Genomic DNA, 17,967 nt, shown 5'->3' with positions numbered 1-17,967 from the left:
CCACTCCACTCAAATGCACTGTTCACAGGGAATTATGTAGGAAATTAAATGAGCAACATTTTACTACATAACTTAAGTTAATAGTTAATTTTAGGAATGTATTATTGATAAAAGGCAGTTACCATTTAACAATGTTGTCTGAAAGGTACAACCTATGTTTGATCTAACAGAGTTGAAAAATGTATACTGCTGCAATGTGGATGAATTATACTTAAATTTTACAGGCTAATAGTCTAATCCAAAGGGAAAAAAATAAACATTGAAACATTAACAACAATTAAATTGCCTAAAACATTAGGCCTATTATACAATTTAATGAGTTTGCATATTTGTATTATTTAAATGCCATATTCATTCGATTTGGAAGTAAGGGGCAGATGTAGTTTCTTTGAAAAACTTGTAAGAGTCACAACATGTACAAGTTTCATAGTTCAGTATAGTTTAATATCACTTGAAACGACTCTGTCAGTTATAGACAACCACTAAACGGATATGAACCTGCTATTAATCTTAAACACAATAAGGGTATTTGTTTAACCATGCCCTGGCCTTTTCGTTATTATTATCATTATTATTATGTCTTCTTGAGGACATTGTGCCATTTAATTCGTTTACCGACATAATTATTAGTGAACAGAATGTGTTGTTGACTAGTTAGCCTAACTATTACGATAGCAATGGTTTCCGGCTAGTTTAAGCGTAGTAGTAACGTGGTAATAACATGAATAGACGCAATAGAAATAATAATAGTGATGATTGCCTATGATAATCAACAACAATAATCAGATGATATCGACACGTGAAACGAAAATGTAGGCCTACTGGTTATTCAGTGTTGTGTGCTATAAGGGAATTAATTAGATATACTCTTAGAGAAAAAAAAGTTTTTTAATGAACCAAAAAGGGTTTTATCGCATGCGTCATGTATGGCACCCCTAAAAGCTCTATATTGAAATCCAATGGACCCTTTTTTTTTTAGATGAAAGAGCTTCATTTGAGGTCTTATATAGGGGCGCCTTTAAGCAAGCGATATCATATTTTTTGAACTTTTTTTCCGAGAGTGATCAAATATGACTGAACTTCAACACCATTTCAAATTCTGCAACCGCCCTGGTGAAAAGCTGTACGTGTTATCTCCCAGGATTGTGTATTTACGCTTTTCCTATTGTTCTTTTCTTACCTTTTCTTACCACTTCCAACAAAAAAAAACGTTGCTCTTACTGTTTATCTGAATGTATATATAATTGTTGGTGTTATTGTGTGCTATGATGAAGTCCAATCAAACCACAAACGTAAGCATCAACTTCCTCTCTTTTTTTTGGATGATATAAAGGGAAATGCAGGTGTTTTTCAACTTCATAACCAACAATCATTTAACAATACAAGATGTCGCTACGTCTATATCTATGTCCACAAGCACAACAAGAGGCATCTCCTTCCGAACAAAACGTAACCTCAGGTAGTTCCTAAAATCCTCAAAGTCCTCTAATCGATGGCTACAGGAGGGGGAGTGAGATTGACGTGAGAGACGAAGGACGGCCCGTAAGGGAACCCGCTGGCTCCTGTTCGTCACGTTTGGCTTTATACGTATACAAAAAATAATATTGCAACGTTATATTAAATCAGACATTATATATTCGTTTCATCAGCTGGACGCAACCCTCCGAGGCTAAACATACCGGTATGCTGAGTCGGAGAGGTTGGCCACCCCCCCCCCCCTCCCCCCCCTCCCAGAGTAAGAGACGAGTTATTACTCCCAAGCAGTCATCATCGGCTCCAGCGCGCATCTTCATTACGGACGCCCAAAAAGCTGAAGCTGTAAATTAAGTTATTGCCAACCAATGAACTCAAATGAGCTAGGCCGCATAGGTGGCCGTCAGACGGGCCTCGCTTTAAAATCCTGACAGGCGACAAGGTGGAGAGGGGCTACGGGGGGGGTGACTGGCCGGATTGGCAGGTGTGTTTTTTAAGTACATTTCATGGTTTAGAGCCCCCTGGTTAAATTGGGCCCAATTGGAATCTCCGTGGTACTTATTACACTGACGCTGTTAAAGGCATTGCAGGCACCTTCTAGAGCGCTCTTTGATGCCGCTCACTTTCTCCCTTTTGGATGGGACTACTTTGTTCCTCTCCCATGTCATTTCTTTATCAGCCATTTTTCTCCCTGTCTGACAAGCGTCTCTCTCTCCCTGCCACTGTCCATAATCTCTCCATCCAGTTGACTAGCTTTCTTCATGTCGGCGCTTAAGTCGTTATTGTGTTTGTTACCTGAGTCAGCAGGGACGATGAAAAGCGGGGTTTTGACGGAATAGTTGACAGGACAGGGGGTGAGTTGTGATGGCGGGGAGGAACGCCTGAAAGGAGTTGTGTGTATGTGCGCTCTGGTGGGTGGGATACTTTTAATACAGTCTGTGAAGTCAACAACAGAGCAACTAACTGCACTTTCTTAGGCTACTGTTTATCCCTAAAGCAAACCTGTCAGAATAACAGTGACAGGCTGGCAGCGTCTCCATAAACAGTCATCCCTTCTACCATCGAAACGTGCGCTACCTGAGCTACTTTCTCAACTCACCCATACTGAGACATTCAAAGAGCCTAAATTATGCAGAAGCACATTTTCGTTTGGACATCCACCAAGTTATCGGAGTTTGATTCCAAACGCCTTGTCTCCGTGAAAGTTAGCCCGGGCGCTATTACTAAGCAACAGAAATACTTTGAAAGTTCAGTGAATTTGATTGCATTCGTTCATATTCCTTTTGATAATCGAATAATTGTCGCTACAGGCTTTAAGGATAGTAATCGTGCGATATTTTACATGGCTATTGAAAAAGAGTAAATGAAGTAGAACACAATCAAAAGTACGTTTTAAATAGGCCTACGTTGTATACTTATACAAAGTCTTTATTGATTATTTGGTTTAATATTTTAGCCATGTTATTTCGATGAGACGGTTTTATTCAAAAGACCGATTAGTGCAAAAGTTGAAGAATTGAAGGCTAATAATAGCCGACATTTATAGCTAGTATGTGTTGCAGTTTTGTTGTTCTAAAAAAAACTTCCATCTAATAACAAAATCATATAAAAAGCGTTATAGGTTAGGATTCATTTTTTAAAAATGCAGTGGATATTAATTTGTGAAAACATCTTCCAATTAACGCATATAATAAACTATAATGGGATCCTACTGTTTATATTAAAACATGTTTCATCTGAATAATAGCAATTTATGTAATGTATCAGATTTTTTTTAAAGAGTCGTATAGCAAAGACAGAACATTCTTTGATCTCAACGACATGAAAAGCATGTTGTTTGTGGCTGTTATTATTATTTTTTTTCATAACTTAATCAGCTGGTTGCTATTACGTTTGCCAAATAAACTATATATCTGTGCAACATGCAACATCACTAATTATTCCTCTTTCAATATAATCGGATTAAAAAAAAATATATATATATAAAAAAGTATATTACATATTATTATTTTATGTCTCATGGTTCATGTCTATGTCCATTACAATCACATACTCAAATAAATCATGAAAAACAATACAGAATCCAACACACCTCCCTGCAATTAACATCGAACCTGCTGGAATGGTTGCAATCTAGCGTACACAATGCGGATGTAGTAACCCACGGTATAGGCTATCGGGTGTGTGTGTGTTTTGGTACCGAGATGTTGACCTGTCAGACGGGACGTGTTAAGCATGTAACTCCAACTGTTGGCTCTCTCCAGACGCTCACGGCGGCATCGATTTGAAACTTCTCCTCTCTAATGTAATGCTAGCATCCAGCTATCCTCTCATAGAAACGTGCATGAAGAACGCTCGTTCTTGACCTTGCTATCAAATTACCCCCGCCTGGGACAGAACGGGAGACCAACACCAAGTTCGCAAGACAGAGAGGGAATTGGTTATTTTCTTCCTCAAACCTGATCATACAGCCCCTCAATCATGCTCTCGCTACTGTCAGTACGGCCCAGTATCTGCTGAGAAAACTATACACTTCCTCATGCCTTGTCCTTAAAGGGGTATTGTGCCTGAATGGAGACAGTGTGTGAAAGCCTTTCTAACTATGTAAATATGTTATCCATCAGCAAAAAGAGAGAGACCATAATCAGTATAGAATGGTGAGATTCTCCTTAAAAGTCTGAAACTCATACATTCAAAATATGTCCCTCATCAGTCAATTGAAAACGCCTACCAAGCCAAAATAGCACACACACGCACGCACGCAGGCACACACACACACATACACACACACACACACTCCGTCCAAATATACATATATTCACATGTTACACGGCTCTTGCCTTTTGGGGGCCCTAAACGAGATTTGCCCAAGCTGGACCATTTTTTTTAGTGGCCTCCCTCTTGACAGCAGAAAGAAAAATGTAGATTTGAAAGTTTATTTCCTGCATTTCTAGAAAGGTTGCCATGTGGAATAGAGAAAATGTTGCAGTTTTAAAGCAAGTTTTCTGCAGTTCTACAAAAAAAAATCCCATGGGGTTGGAGATTCATTTTTGCCATTTTAAAGCACATTTCCTGAAATCCTACACGTTTTGCCATGACTTATGCCATGTTAATGATATCTGAGTGAGAGTGACGAACAAAATCAATGGGGCTCTCTGGAGGTCTGGGCCCCTGGGCACATGCCCTGCATCCTGGTTGGTAGTCGGCCATGATGACTACAAGTTTAGATAACTGGCTAGACTAACTTATCAATCCAAAAATTGTTAGCTGACATGGTTAATTGAGTGACTGTCAGTGACTGACAAAACGAGAGAAAATCTGCAAGATGCACAACAATAACAAAAGGAATTTGCACCTTGTAAATTCCCCAAGCGACCGCTTATGTCGCTTATGCCTGGACTCAGTGACATGTTATATGTAGCCTACATACAGTATATGCATAGATACAGACATACGTGTACATAGTCTACATTCATGCTCACACAATGTACAGACGTGTATACAGAAAGACGTTGAAGCCCCCCACACCCATGTCAGGCGCACATGTGAGGAAAAAGTTGAAGTGAGAGTCGGTGTGGCTCATGTCTATAGTTGGAGAGGGAACCGAAGGCGCTGACGGAAGGCGGATTTGCTGGTGGAGAGAGAGAGGCTGTTTGATCGAGCTCTACAGCTTTGAGACAGCTTGTTAATTAAAACCCCAAGAGATGAGCCTCTGGAGCCACCGTCCATATCAGAACACTGCTAACTAGCCTGACAGCAAGTTATGCCTACTTAACAAGCAGGCGTGCGTGCGTGCGGCTTTGTGCTTGCTCTTCAATCCCATACTTTTTTTTTTTATTATCACAGGCTAACAGTTAAATAATTTAATTCGTTAAAATCCCACTGTGGCGGTGAAATATCTTGTTTTCTACTTAACGAAACTATGACAAACCGATGTATTCACTGTCTTATTTGAGGAAAATAGTCCAACTGACTGCTCTTATACTCCCAAATCCACCCATGTCCGTTTAAAAATGCGGCTAATTCGATTAGGCTTTTTTTTTTTTAAAGAGAGAAAGGTAAAAGAGTGAAGAAAGAAAAGACGTCTTGGTTGGGTGGTCTAATAACTGAAAAGACATATTCACTTTGACCAAATTAAAGCATCGTTTTTTTCTAAAATTGAAAGCACTTCTGAGTTTTGGGGTTTACCTTGTGAAATAAATAAACAATGTTTTTTTTAAAAGGTGAAACGTGTGTCATTTCGGTGAGAACGAATTGATATTCTCTGATAAATGTCTTTGAGGTCGGTAAAAAGCTTTGCCATATGCAATATTCCACCTTTATGCCGCCCTTTGACTGCGGGATCTGTGTGCTATTTCATTGTATTTGCATATGTAAGATCGTGTCTTGTTAAGTAGTGAAAAACAAATACCGAGAGCCTTATTTAAACACTCAAACGCAGGGTGAATCCATGGCCGTTCTACAAAAAGTAATTGAAATGCGTTCTTTCTTAATGTAGACTTCAATGTGTTGGCCAAGCCTATGCTACTAATGTAAATACACCTATAGATAAGTTCTCGTTCTCAGTTCTAGCCGTGCTAGATGTGGGTCTTTGATGCAGCTCTTTTGCTCCAGGTGGAGGGTCGAAGAACACGCACACCTGCGGTGAGATACCACCCAGGATCCAACAGGGGGTGACGTGAACTAGCGGACAATACAGCTCAATCCCTGCTGAAAGATTACGTTCACAATAACGACCACCATTCTTTGTCACGCCTGCACAACATAGCCTCATGCATGGCGCTGGACATCAAATATTCCTGGGCCGTGAATGAAAACAAAGAGACACTATTATCGTAGTTTTCCACTCCCATTAGACTAATCTAGTGCCTAAAAGTTCAATGTCATAATCAACACGGTCCATTGAAAACGTGTTTTGCAATTGCATTTTAATCCTATACCCAAACCAACAGGGGAAATAGAATCTAGAAATACATGTCAATATATGAGCGGTTTGAAACTGCATATACAAAACGCATTTTGCCTTACCATGAGCCAGTCATTATTACAAATCATGAAATCCTGTAAAAGAAATATAAACATTACAAGTGGGCAGTATTTATTCATAACAAGACATATGCCTGTTCTTTGGGTCTCTCTAACGTGTTTCTTTGTCATCTAGCGTGGTGGCGGCCTCTGCACCTGATCGCCAGTGTCTTGGTCTGAGATCCTGCTTTTAATACAGCTGTAAAAGCGTCTCTAAGTCTCCAGCACATTCATCAACGTCAGACATGGACACGACGCTATTTAGTGAAAGTTTAACTGCAGCAGTGGGCTATATCTTGACAGAGAGTGGGACACTCACAGAAAACAATGCACCTTTCCCCTCAATTGCAAAGCGCTTTAAAAAAAAATGCATATTTATATTTTTCTCGAAAGGTTGAAATATTACATGAAAAATCCATAGGCTATTGCACAGGATATATGGATGGATGCAATGTGTTGAAATGGCCGTGTCTCGTGGAATTAGGCTTTGTTTTTAAAGCATTGTTGAAAACTGTGGTTCTAAATTATATTTATATATATATTACAAAAATGCTCGTTGACATATGCTAGCTATAGCAGTGCATTTAACACTATACACGAATTTGAGCTGTTGAAATAATTACCATCACATTTAATTTTGAACAATGTTAAGCCTACAATTCATTTTGGAGTATGCAATCTAACATTTCTGGAGACTTAAAATAAAATAAGATTAAACCTAATGAGCTTATTAGGCTTAGGATGTATAAGCAATGCACAATAAGCAAAACAAATGTCTTATTATCAGTTTATATTAAAAAACATGCATTAGTAGCCTACTCTAATTTGGCTGCTGTGTTTAATCAATCTGATTTGATAATAATACAAAACCCCTCTGACACATTCAACAATTAAAAAAACTTTGCTCTCGTATACACACACCAGCGAAATTAAATGAGGATAATTTACAGCCCCGGAAAGTCGCTTGAGGAAAGCTGCAGAGAGAGAATGCGGTGGACTGTGGGTTGAGGCTGAGCGTGGACAGGAGTTTCGTGTGGTTCCTTGGTCTTAGGGTCCCAGTACGCAGAGCGCCATCTAGCAAACAAAAGTAGAAACAAACAGCCGGAGACAGCCTCCATGCACTCCACTGCACGAACACTGATGCACGAAAGCACCATAACAAAGCCGCGTATAGCAGCACCGCGGAGACATTGCATCCTGCATTGCCTTCATTCAGCAGTATACTGCTCTCTATTCACGATTGATGCTTGACATCAATAAACCACCCTGAAATAGTCCGTGTATTTTCGTAAATTATGAATAAATGAACGAATCGATTAATTAGAACAAGGCAATGTTCATTTTAATAGAGGCTCGAGTGTGAATGAACCTCGAAGGGTCAAGATCCTAAATAAACCAATCCTGTCATCGGTGTTCAAGCTAAATGTTTAGGAACGTATGTCAAACTGGCCGAGGACGAGGTGGTGACTATCAACTTGACAAAATCGATAACAACATCCGCAAGACCCGTAACGGTGTTTTACTCCACTATACCACTATACCACAAGCACACAATACATCTTCTGTCGGATGTAGTCTCGAATCAATTGAAATGTCTCAAATGTAGGCTGTGGCGGGATAGGCTACCGAGGGGCAGTGAGCGGTGTTGTCATGCGCTCTCGCCAAGCCACTGAGTGCATGACTAGTAGGCTACACCGGAGGACCGGTGTAAATGACCACGCTCACAAGTCAACAAAGGCTCGTCCCCACCCTCACTATTCCATGTCATCTTTAATCTCCACTGCCATTACTTCGAACACCAACAAATATGTCGATCCAAGGTCATCTCCCGTATCCTAACACTAATACCACTAGTTTAAATGTAGTCCCAGCACTGCCAATAATGATATAGTGGTAGGCCCAGCAATAACATATCATCGTCATAATGGAGATCTTCTTAATAATCATTAGGCTATGTAATAACCATGATTAGTATGGCCATCAAATCTTATAGTCCAGCAGAGATGTCATCTAAAATAGAGACAAAGACTATAGTGTCTTAGTTCAATTTAAAAGCATGCGAATATCTACAGAGACGGACCTTTTTGATGGAAAGGATATTTTACATAATTAGAAATATTATAAATGCCAGAGTATGTTATTATAAGTATATTTTGAATCATTATTTTCTCTAATAGTCTACTTTCAATATATGCTGATGTTCAAGTGGAATATTTGGTCTTAGTCGACGTTTACGGTGATAAATATATGCCAATAGGCTATGTCAGAGACATAGCACAATCAGTTGCTGTTGCTTTTTTTCTGCATATACCACAACGTGTCATAACTTTCGTCGAGAGATGTGGGCGCTAATATCAAATTGCAAGGGAATTAAGAAATAGCATCCTAGTTTAAAAGTAAGGTGTACGAAATATTCATGTGGACTTCGCTGTTATGCATATAGGCTGCTACACATTGATAATAATTATAAAAACATTTGCGCATATAAACTACTCTTTTTCTTTTTTTGTAATTGCAGAAGTGTTTTCCATCATGAGGTTTTTATGACATCCTAATCCAGGTCCTCAATCCAGGTGTGTGTGTGTGTGTGTGTGTGTGTGTGTGTGTGTGTGTGTGTGTGTGTGTGTGTGTGTGTGTGTGTGTGTGTGTGTGTGTGTGTGTGTGTGTGTGTGTGTGTGTGTGTGTGTGTGTGTGTGTGTGTGTGTGTGGGCCTACATTCTCGACCTCTCAGTGTGATGAAAGTATGCCTCTTCTCATAAAAATAATCCGGAGAAGTGTCAATTAATTTCATACAGAAATCAGATATGTCCCTTATGGCTTCATGCAGTCCAATTATTTATTATATGAACAATGACCTAAAGAGTCGTTTCCTGCTAAACAACACAAACGCGATTAACCTGTTGTAGACACGTGCACGAGCGTGCATGGCATCTCCAAGGAGAAGGCAGCTATGTGTGTCAAATAGGCTACCGGCATAAATATATAGGCTATAGTTAAAAACAATCAATAATGTTGCATGTTACGCTAGCCTATTGATTTTCAGGATAGTGTGTCCTGCTCCAACCTCCGTATTGCTTCTTTTCCTGCACATCTTAATTTTTTTCTGTAGCCCCCCCTCCCACACACACACTTTTTTTTGCCGCCTCTGCGTGGAGTGGAAAGAGTGAAGATGTGACTGGGCGTATTTGAAGTATGACGAGCTTTGTGCTCCACTCCTTTTCATTCCCCTGCCTCAAATACTCCCGCTTTCAAATAAGCCTCTCTGGCAATCCCAGCCCGCCCGCCCCCCCCGCCACCTTGAATGGGCGGCTGACCTTTCGGGCCGTGTCCACTCTCCGTCCAGTTTTATCCACATAAACCTCCTTCCCCCACCCCGCCTCATCTAGAATGCTAGCTATTCTTTACTGATATCATCAACGAATGCAAATGAATTTGGACGTGGGGGGGCTGCATGGAAGGAGCAGGAGGAGGGGTGGTAGCCATGGACAAATAAATACCACACTAGCTGAGAATGCGCGTGTGTAGATGGAGTAATTGAATACTCTCCAATGTGGTGATGGTTCGAACCATCCTGAATGCAATATTGCAGAGAAAAGACACATTCCAATTTCTGAATTTCGTACTCTGAAATACCACCCAAAAATTCATTTGCCGTTCAAATTTGATGCATTTATTTCTGCATGGCCTTTGAAGAGAGAGGGGTCGTGTCAGTCATCGAGGAAAGGCCACTCCGTTAACCCCCTCCCTTTACACCCCTCTCTCCCTCTAACCAACCGACTCCACACCTTTTCTCAGCAGACACACGTGAGCGCGCGCACACGTATTTGACTATATCACGCGGACTTTAAAGGCTTCACAGAGGGTAGATTGGAGCGTTGCTCCTCTAACAAGGAGAGGAGGCACTTCTATAATCACAGCGGCTGTGTGTAGCCTAGGCAAAGTGGTAACAGCTATAGCGAGATGAGATTCTCTATGGAGCGGTCCAAGCGCTTTAGGCGAGCAGAAAAACGTTCTATCGAATGCTTTACAATCATCAAAGCACAATATGTGTTAAAAGCGAATAGATTTGGGACATTTTAAAAGATTATTTATGCAGGTAGCCTATCTCAAAAGGGAGGCCTGCCTATATTATCAGTAGCCTATATGCCAAAGGATATTCCATTTGGATAATAACGGCCACTGTGTATTAGCCTATAAATGTTGAAGTAATTGTCTAACATGAAAACACTCGCGTTACATCCTTCCTCGAGGTTTTTCCAGTGTGTTACATCGCTATTGGCAGGCTCTCTTTGCTTAGACGCACCAATGCTGCTGCACAGACACACACATATGATGGATGATGCTGAGTAAGATCGAAAAAATACATTTATTTATCAACAGTCTGCCTTTCCTCTAGGCTGGAGAGGGAAAGAGATAAAGAGAGAGGGAGAGAGGGGGGGGGGGAGAGAGAGAGAGAGAGAGAGAGAGAGAGCGAGGTGATGTGTGTGCAGCATCAACCTTACGAAACCCTGCAACTGTCAAGACCTTTCCCAATGGCATAGATAAAAAATGCCCTTTATGAAACGTTTCAGTCAATCAAGAAAACAGACCATTCTGCGCCAACCAGATAAACAAAGGCTAAATTGTTACAATATAAAGACCAACATACATTTTATAAACCGGGTAGTTTGATTCCTCGATGCTGATTGGCTCAAAGTATGACGCAAAATTACTTGTTTACTGTTTTAATTAAGTCAGTAACCCCTTTATAATAGCAATAAGGCACCCGGGGTTTGTGGTATATGGCCAATATACCACTGCTAAGGGCTGTATCCAGGCATTTCGCATTGCGTTGTGCGTAAGAACAGCCCTTAGCGTGGTATATTGGCCATATATCACACCCCCTCGGGCCTTATTGCTTAAGTATACCACGAATGGGTGCCCATTATCAAGCAAGGTTATTAGATAAGCTCACTAAATTCAGTGTAAGGTTAATAAAATGTTAATTATATGTTGTTGTCTTTTATATCGCCACACATGTATAGCAGTTCAAGGATAACTCTTTTCTGACAGTCCTGGATCATACAAATATTCTGGCACACTTCATAGTAGGAAAACAGATGTACCATTTTTCACATATAATTTTATGACGGCCTACATATGTAACGTTGGAACGGCCCCAGAATGTCTCCGTTATTTTCATAATGGCTATTATTGTTCAGACTTATAAGCCTAATCATCTCGTCATAAACATAGTTGAAATTAAACAAATTGATTGATTCAGCTAGGAGACAGCTGGCCTTTACCAAAATTAGGGGCTTTACAGTGCATTGCATATAGGCCTATATATATAGTTTTGTTTTGTTTTGTTTGTTTTGTCAAAAAACATAGGTCTATAGTGTATTATTTTGAAGACGCAGCCAATAAGCTTACAGATTCAGACTAGTTAGACAAACGGCCAATTGCTTCATAAGCATCATATTTGATTGAGTGAGCGGCCTATCAACACAGTTTCGTCAACCTTGAATACTATGTATTGTCTTGTTCATTACACCACCCATTGAACGTGTGTTCACCAGGCCTAGGCTAGACAACGTATGCATTTAAAGCAACATTTCCCATATGAAAAATTCACATGTGAAAATCCTGACGTTGAAGTGAAACATTATACAGTGTTGGCCAAATACTTAAACAAATAAATAAAAAAGGAAAATGCTGAAAAAATAGGTCACCAGTAAATTTGGTCTCAGCATGATGTGTAATTGCAACAAAATGCAGCTGAGTCAAATTGAGTAGCTCACTGGCAGCGGTGGCACAGAAACAAACCATCTGGTGTGTATTAGAAAGAGAAGCGGTAAATATGGATGAAAAGCCAGGACGTTATCAGGTATGTAAACCCGGCATTGCTGGCCTCCCATATATTGACATATCACACTGTGGGGATATCTATTAAAACATATCCAAGTGAATAAATTAACACGGTAGTTAAATTAATTTAGTTGTGTGGCTCTCCGGATGACTCTGACATTTCTGAAGGGATTAAGGAAATGAATTAGTTAGCGGTAGCACGCTGGTGATGATGTTATGTCTGCACCACTGTGGAATTTTTCGGGCAGCACCTCAAGTTTTAAGTATCCATAAGCAAAATGTTACCTCTCCTCTGACTCAAAACACATTTTATTAGGCTACACAATATTATTCTTATAGCCTACTTGTTATTGCAAGTCGAATTTCCATTAGCCATAATGACGACATTTGCCACTGACAATCACACACATCCTTATAAACTTCCCATAGGAAATAGAGCTATACTCTTCTCAACAAAACAGCCCCCTTTCCTCCTTGTTTCGACTCGGTTACCTCGTTTCACGGTTTCCATTTCAAAATAAACTTTCCTTTCCAATCTCCGGGGTTTCTTTTCCGGTACTGTGATTCATTTCCTACATACACTGAAAAATAGCGCTCTCGAGTTTGATGCCACATGTTGATTAATTTGTTGTTAATGACAACCGGAGTCATAGACATACGCATAGGCACATCCTTTCCTCTCTCCCTTTCTCACATATCCCTCCCCCTTCTCTCACTCTCGATCTCGCTCTCTCCCTCTCTCCTCTCCCCCTTGCTTATCCAGTTCACTCAAACGCGCACACACACATTGTGCAAGAGGGACAAAATCAAAACAAAAGTCTTACTTTTTTCGCGGACCGTCATGGTCGTCGTCGTTTCAGCGTCTCTGAGCCGCCTCTCTTCACAGTCATAAAGTCTGAAATATTTCAGTTCGACACAACATCTCGCTTTAATTCATATATTGCTGGCCACTGTCCCATAGACTATACCCAAAAGCTTAGAATGAAGTGCAGTGCAGATTGAGACATATTGAGCCCGCTTTAAAAGGATCATTTCATGTGGGAGGTTGGACACAAAGTTTGGACTCGTGACTGGCATTCCGGAGAGACATGCATATTTTAAAACAACAAAGCAAGATAGAGACCGGGCTCCGGGTGGGAGGGGAAAAAACTTGGAAAGAAGTTACTATCTGATGAACAGCTGTCATTGTTGGGCAAGTCTTGCGCGCGTATTAAGATATAGATTCCCAAAGCCCCTGTCAAAGAATTATCATCAAATGTCCCTTGATGATGATCATGATTTTTTTTTCTCTTACGCCAAATCATAAATAATAACTTCAATATTTTTTTATTTAACAACATTTAGCCTATAAGGCTTGCAGGAGATCATATTCTATAGGCCTAACATCCCGGTGCATTCTACCACCCTGGGCACAGACGTCAAATCAACGTCTATTCCACGTTGGTTCAACATAATTGAATTGAAATGACTGTGGAAACAACGTTGATTCAACCAGTGTGTGCCCAGATGGCAGTACAATCCATGGTGGTTGATGTTTAGCAGCCTACATTGCGTTAAACTGTGTAGCATCTTCCCTTGAGGCAGCTAGTTTAAGGTGAATTCAACCTCTGACGATTCACCTGCCAATCAATAATAAAATAATGTTTTCTTATAATAAATACACCAAAAGTACTCTATGTAGAAGTTTGGACAACTTAGTTGACCATGTTACTGTAAAGGCACACAATTATCGTAATTAGCCTATGCTTATACTCTCACGTATAGCTTTAACTATAGGCTACACAGATTTCAAATGTCTTAGCACTATTAATGAGCATGAAGATAACAATTCACGTCTTATTTTTTTATATATGCCTATCCTTTTAAAAGGACTTATATTGTGCGTGGATTCTGTTAGAGTGTAGGGCTAAATGCATAAATTGTGTGTTTGCTGTGACGAAATCTGTCAGTTGGAATGAAGGGTATGGAGACAAAAGGAGAAAATGCATGGTGTAGACCTGGATATCTCTGTTAGTTGTTGGCGTTAGTCCATGGGGACGGACGGACTGGCCATAGGGCAATTCTGGCAAATGCCAGATGTGTTGGTCCATCTTTAGCCCAATGGACCTGTCTACTTCTGGGGTTTTATGCAAAAAAAATACATATTTGGCAACAAAAATGCGCATCAAGAAAGATAATGGCCCGGAGTTGGGACATTGAGGAAAAGAATGGGCCGGTGTGTTAGAAATACCCATGCCGATTTCTGGTCCCAGTCTGTTCCTGTCCATGGGTATGGAATACTAATGAGTAAAGGGTCTCTCTCTGTCTCTCACCCCTCGGTCGCTCTCTCCCTCCTCCATCTCTCTCTTTCGCTCTCTCTCTCGCTCGCTCGCGGAGAGAAGCAGATCGATAGCTGACCCGATGGTTTGGCCAATGCTTTTTTTTTATCTGGCCAGGCAATGATATTATCAGCCTTGAACGTTATATACAGCAAATGTCTTCCTAAATCAACACAAAGAGATCGCTTACACAGCGATCTGTGCTTTCTCGCAACCGCCTCACTCTCTGTTTCTCACTCTCTCACACTCACACCCGCGCACTTGCACATCCACGAGCGCGCGCGCACAACACACACACACGGAGGCGTCACCTTATGTTACATTCACAACTGGGGATATTTTATACCCTGTAGTGTTGGATTTGATCCATGGCTTAAAGCTTGCGTGTGAGGTCTGCGGACGACAGAATTGCTCTGCGATCAGTGACATTGTTAATTCCAGGTCGACTACATATGATCACCATTCCACATAGAAAGCAACCTAGGCCATTTTATAATAAACAAAACGCAACAGACATGGACAATATTTAGAATGATAGGCTATTCCCCCCTGTGCTGTTTTCAACCATTCACCAGAAGCGTTTGAATTCCCAAGCGATGCTGAAAAACTTGGAAGTCAATTGTCGTGTATTCACTTGCATAAGCCAATACCTAAAATAAAAGTTAAGCGTATAACATTGTCATAGCCCATACTTTAGAGGATTGTCCACGCATCCCAAAGCTTCTATTAGAAAATATTTTTTTGTCGAACTATTTGTCAACAGTGACTTAACGTGCTTAGGCCTGACATAGGCGAAATGAACTGTGCTACCCCACACAAGCTTGGTATTGCCTTGTGACCTCTCAAGACGTGATGAGCCATTGGTTGCATAAGGTTTGGAAATAGGTTCGCTGACAACTTCGGGAAATAAATGTTTCGCTTTCAGATATCTCAAACGTGAAATCGCACCCAGCTGCTTGTGTAAGCAAACAAATAGCCAGCCCCATGTTAGGAGTCCTTCACTTGTGGTTTGATGAATGAAACCAGACAAAGGTAAATGGTTATTTAACTAATTTAGGAATAACACTTTTGTAACCAGAGTTTCCGAAATGACCGAGATGGGGCCTATAGTGTGTTACAGATCCCTTTCCCTTTACCCACCACCATCAGTCAAGTGTAACAATATAATAGAGCATTCCAAACATGTAACACGTTTTTCTTCTTCTTCAGAATGGCAGCTAAGATATCACCAGCATACAAGACCCAGAGAGAGCCTTTGTATAGCCTCAAATATTTGAACGTTGAGTGATCAAAAAAAAAAGACCGTTTATCATCCCAATACACTCTACGAGGTTAGGCTACCGGAAAGCCAAATACTAAACCATTATGAGATTAGATGTAATTATTGCATATCTGGGATTATAACAAGCTCTTTCAATTGTCATAATTGTTAGGAAATTGAAGCTATACACCTCTGTAGCCTATCGTTCTGGTTTTGTAGTTAGTCCTACTGCTTCATACACATGGCTTGAATTATGTGATTTTGAATTGCTTTAGCCCGTAGTGTAGCGATTGTGTAACAGAATGCGCTCAGCAAAGGATGAAAGTGTGAATTCTAGAGGGGTTTTGAATACATTATGTGAGGACAGACAACCAGTTGAAAGCTGCGTTTAATATGCTGGTGAACAATTTAGTCGAAGGCTGTAAATATAGGCTCAAATTGATCGGGACTCGTCATCAATGACACTATTTTAAGTAAATGTCTTTTTTCAAATTCAACAACTCTTCCTTTGCGGGTAATCATAAACTACTTGCCCCGAATAAACAAGTAATATAAATACAACCAGATTTACAAAAGACAATGAGTAGGGGGAGTATGCTATACAATCTTTGTATTTCCAAGAACATATGTGGAGTAGGCTGGGCTATAAGCTAAACTAAGTTATTTTCTTTTTCCTGTAAGAGAAAATGGGTCATCTGTAAACTGCTTGACTATGATTTGTTAAAAGGAGTGTTTAACCGTATTAATTCAAAGCAGTACTACAAGGCCTCATCCTCCAACTTTGACCTGCAAACCGGCCAACTGCCCATGCAGTTGTTAGTTCATAACCGTAGCCATATCATTACACATTAAGGACATAGCACATTAAAGGGTTACCTTGGTATTAAGAAATACCGTGTTGAGATATGTGTGGAAAGTGTAGAGCCTGAACACCGCTTCAATCAGGACCCCAGTTCGACTGGGATCAAATAAGGCCTGCTCATATTTTGACCCGATGAGGCCATGAGAACTAGGCCTAGCCTACTTACATTTTGCAAGGGGTAAGGTCATTTTTTAAAACTATTACGACAGGTACATTTAGGCCTAGGAAATGTCACAACATATCTGGCATTTAAGCAACAACAAGTTACTGGTATATGAATGAATCAGGGAACACACACTCAAATCAACCACTGTCACGATACACATGCCCCTCCCCCAGCCCCAACATGGAGATATAAATCAAATCAAAGACATTATAGGCTACATGCTACTTACTATCCCAAGCTCGACTGTGAGGCAAGGGCTACAGGGCCCATTGTTTTATTCCTCCCGCCATAGGCAGATTCCAATATGTCCCTATTTGAGTCTAATAGCTACATTACGTGCAGTAGAGTATATGGACATTATACTGGATTCATTCTGTACGCTTAGAGGTCTCCTCTCAAAACCATTTCTTAAAGGGTAAGGAGACAATGGCACGCAAACAGACATGCAGCCTCTGTACACGAAGCTACTCCACAGAGTACCGTGCAGTCGAAAATCAGAATCCCAACACCTTGAGGACTTCGTCGATGTATTCATTATATTCTAAGTGTAGGCTATATTCAAGCCTAGGCCACAAACACAGTGCTTTGCCTCTGCACATTTCCTCTGCCATTTGTCTCTGCACTGTGCACTTTGTTTACCGCTGTCTCATTCACTCTCTGTTTTCCATCACAACGCATCGCATTCGATGTTCCTTCCTATCGACTGGCGTACATGCTGTAAAATACATTTTCCAAATTGATCACGCATTTTACATCTGTTTTGCAGCTAGCGTAATCCCTAGCCAACATATGTATCAATTTTGAAGCAATACTTCCAAAGGGTATATTTTTGAAGGGGCGAATGCATTTGTTTCGTTTCTGCAGTGAGAGGTGAATTGAGAATCCACCTTGATTAAGCCACGGGAGGTAGTTTAGAGAAGCCTCGGTGGCGCGCCTGCTTTTCATTGCTGTCTGTGAACATATGAACCAGTCATTAACGCGCTCACAGAGAGCGAGCAGCGTCACTACCGTCTAA

Source organism: Salvelinus fontinalis, chromosome 28 (assembly GCF_029448725.1).
Source record: "Salvelinus fontinalis isolate EN_2023a chromosome 28, ASM2944872v1, whole genome shotgun sequence".
Taxonomy (NCBI): Eukaryota; Metazoa; Chordata; class Actinopteri; order Salmoniformes; family Salmonidae; genus Salvelinus; species Salvelinus fontinalis.
Note: the sequence above shows the minus strand (reverse complement) of the source record.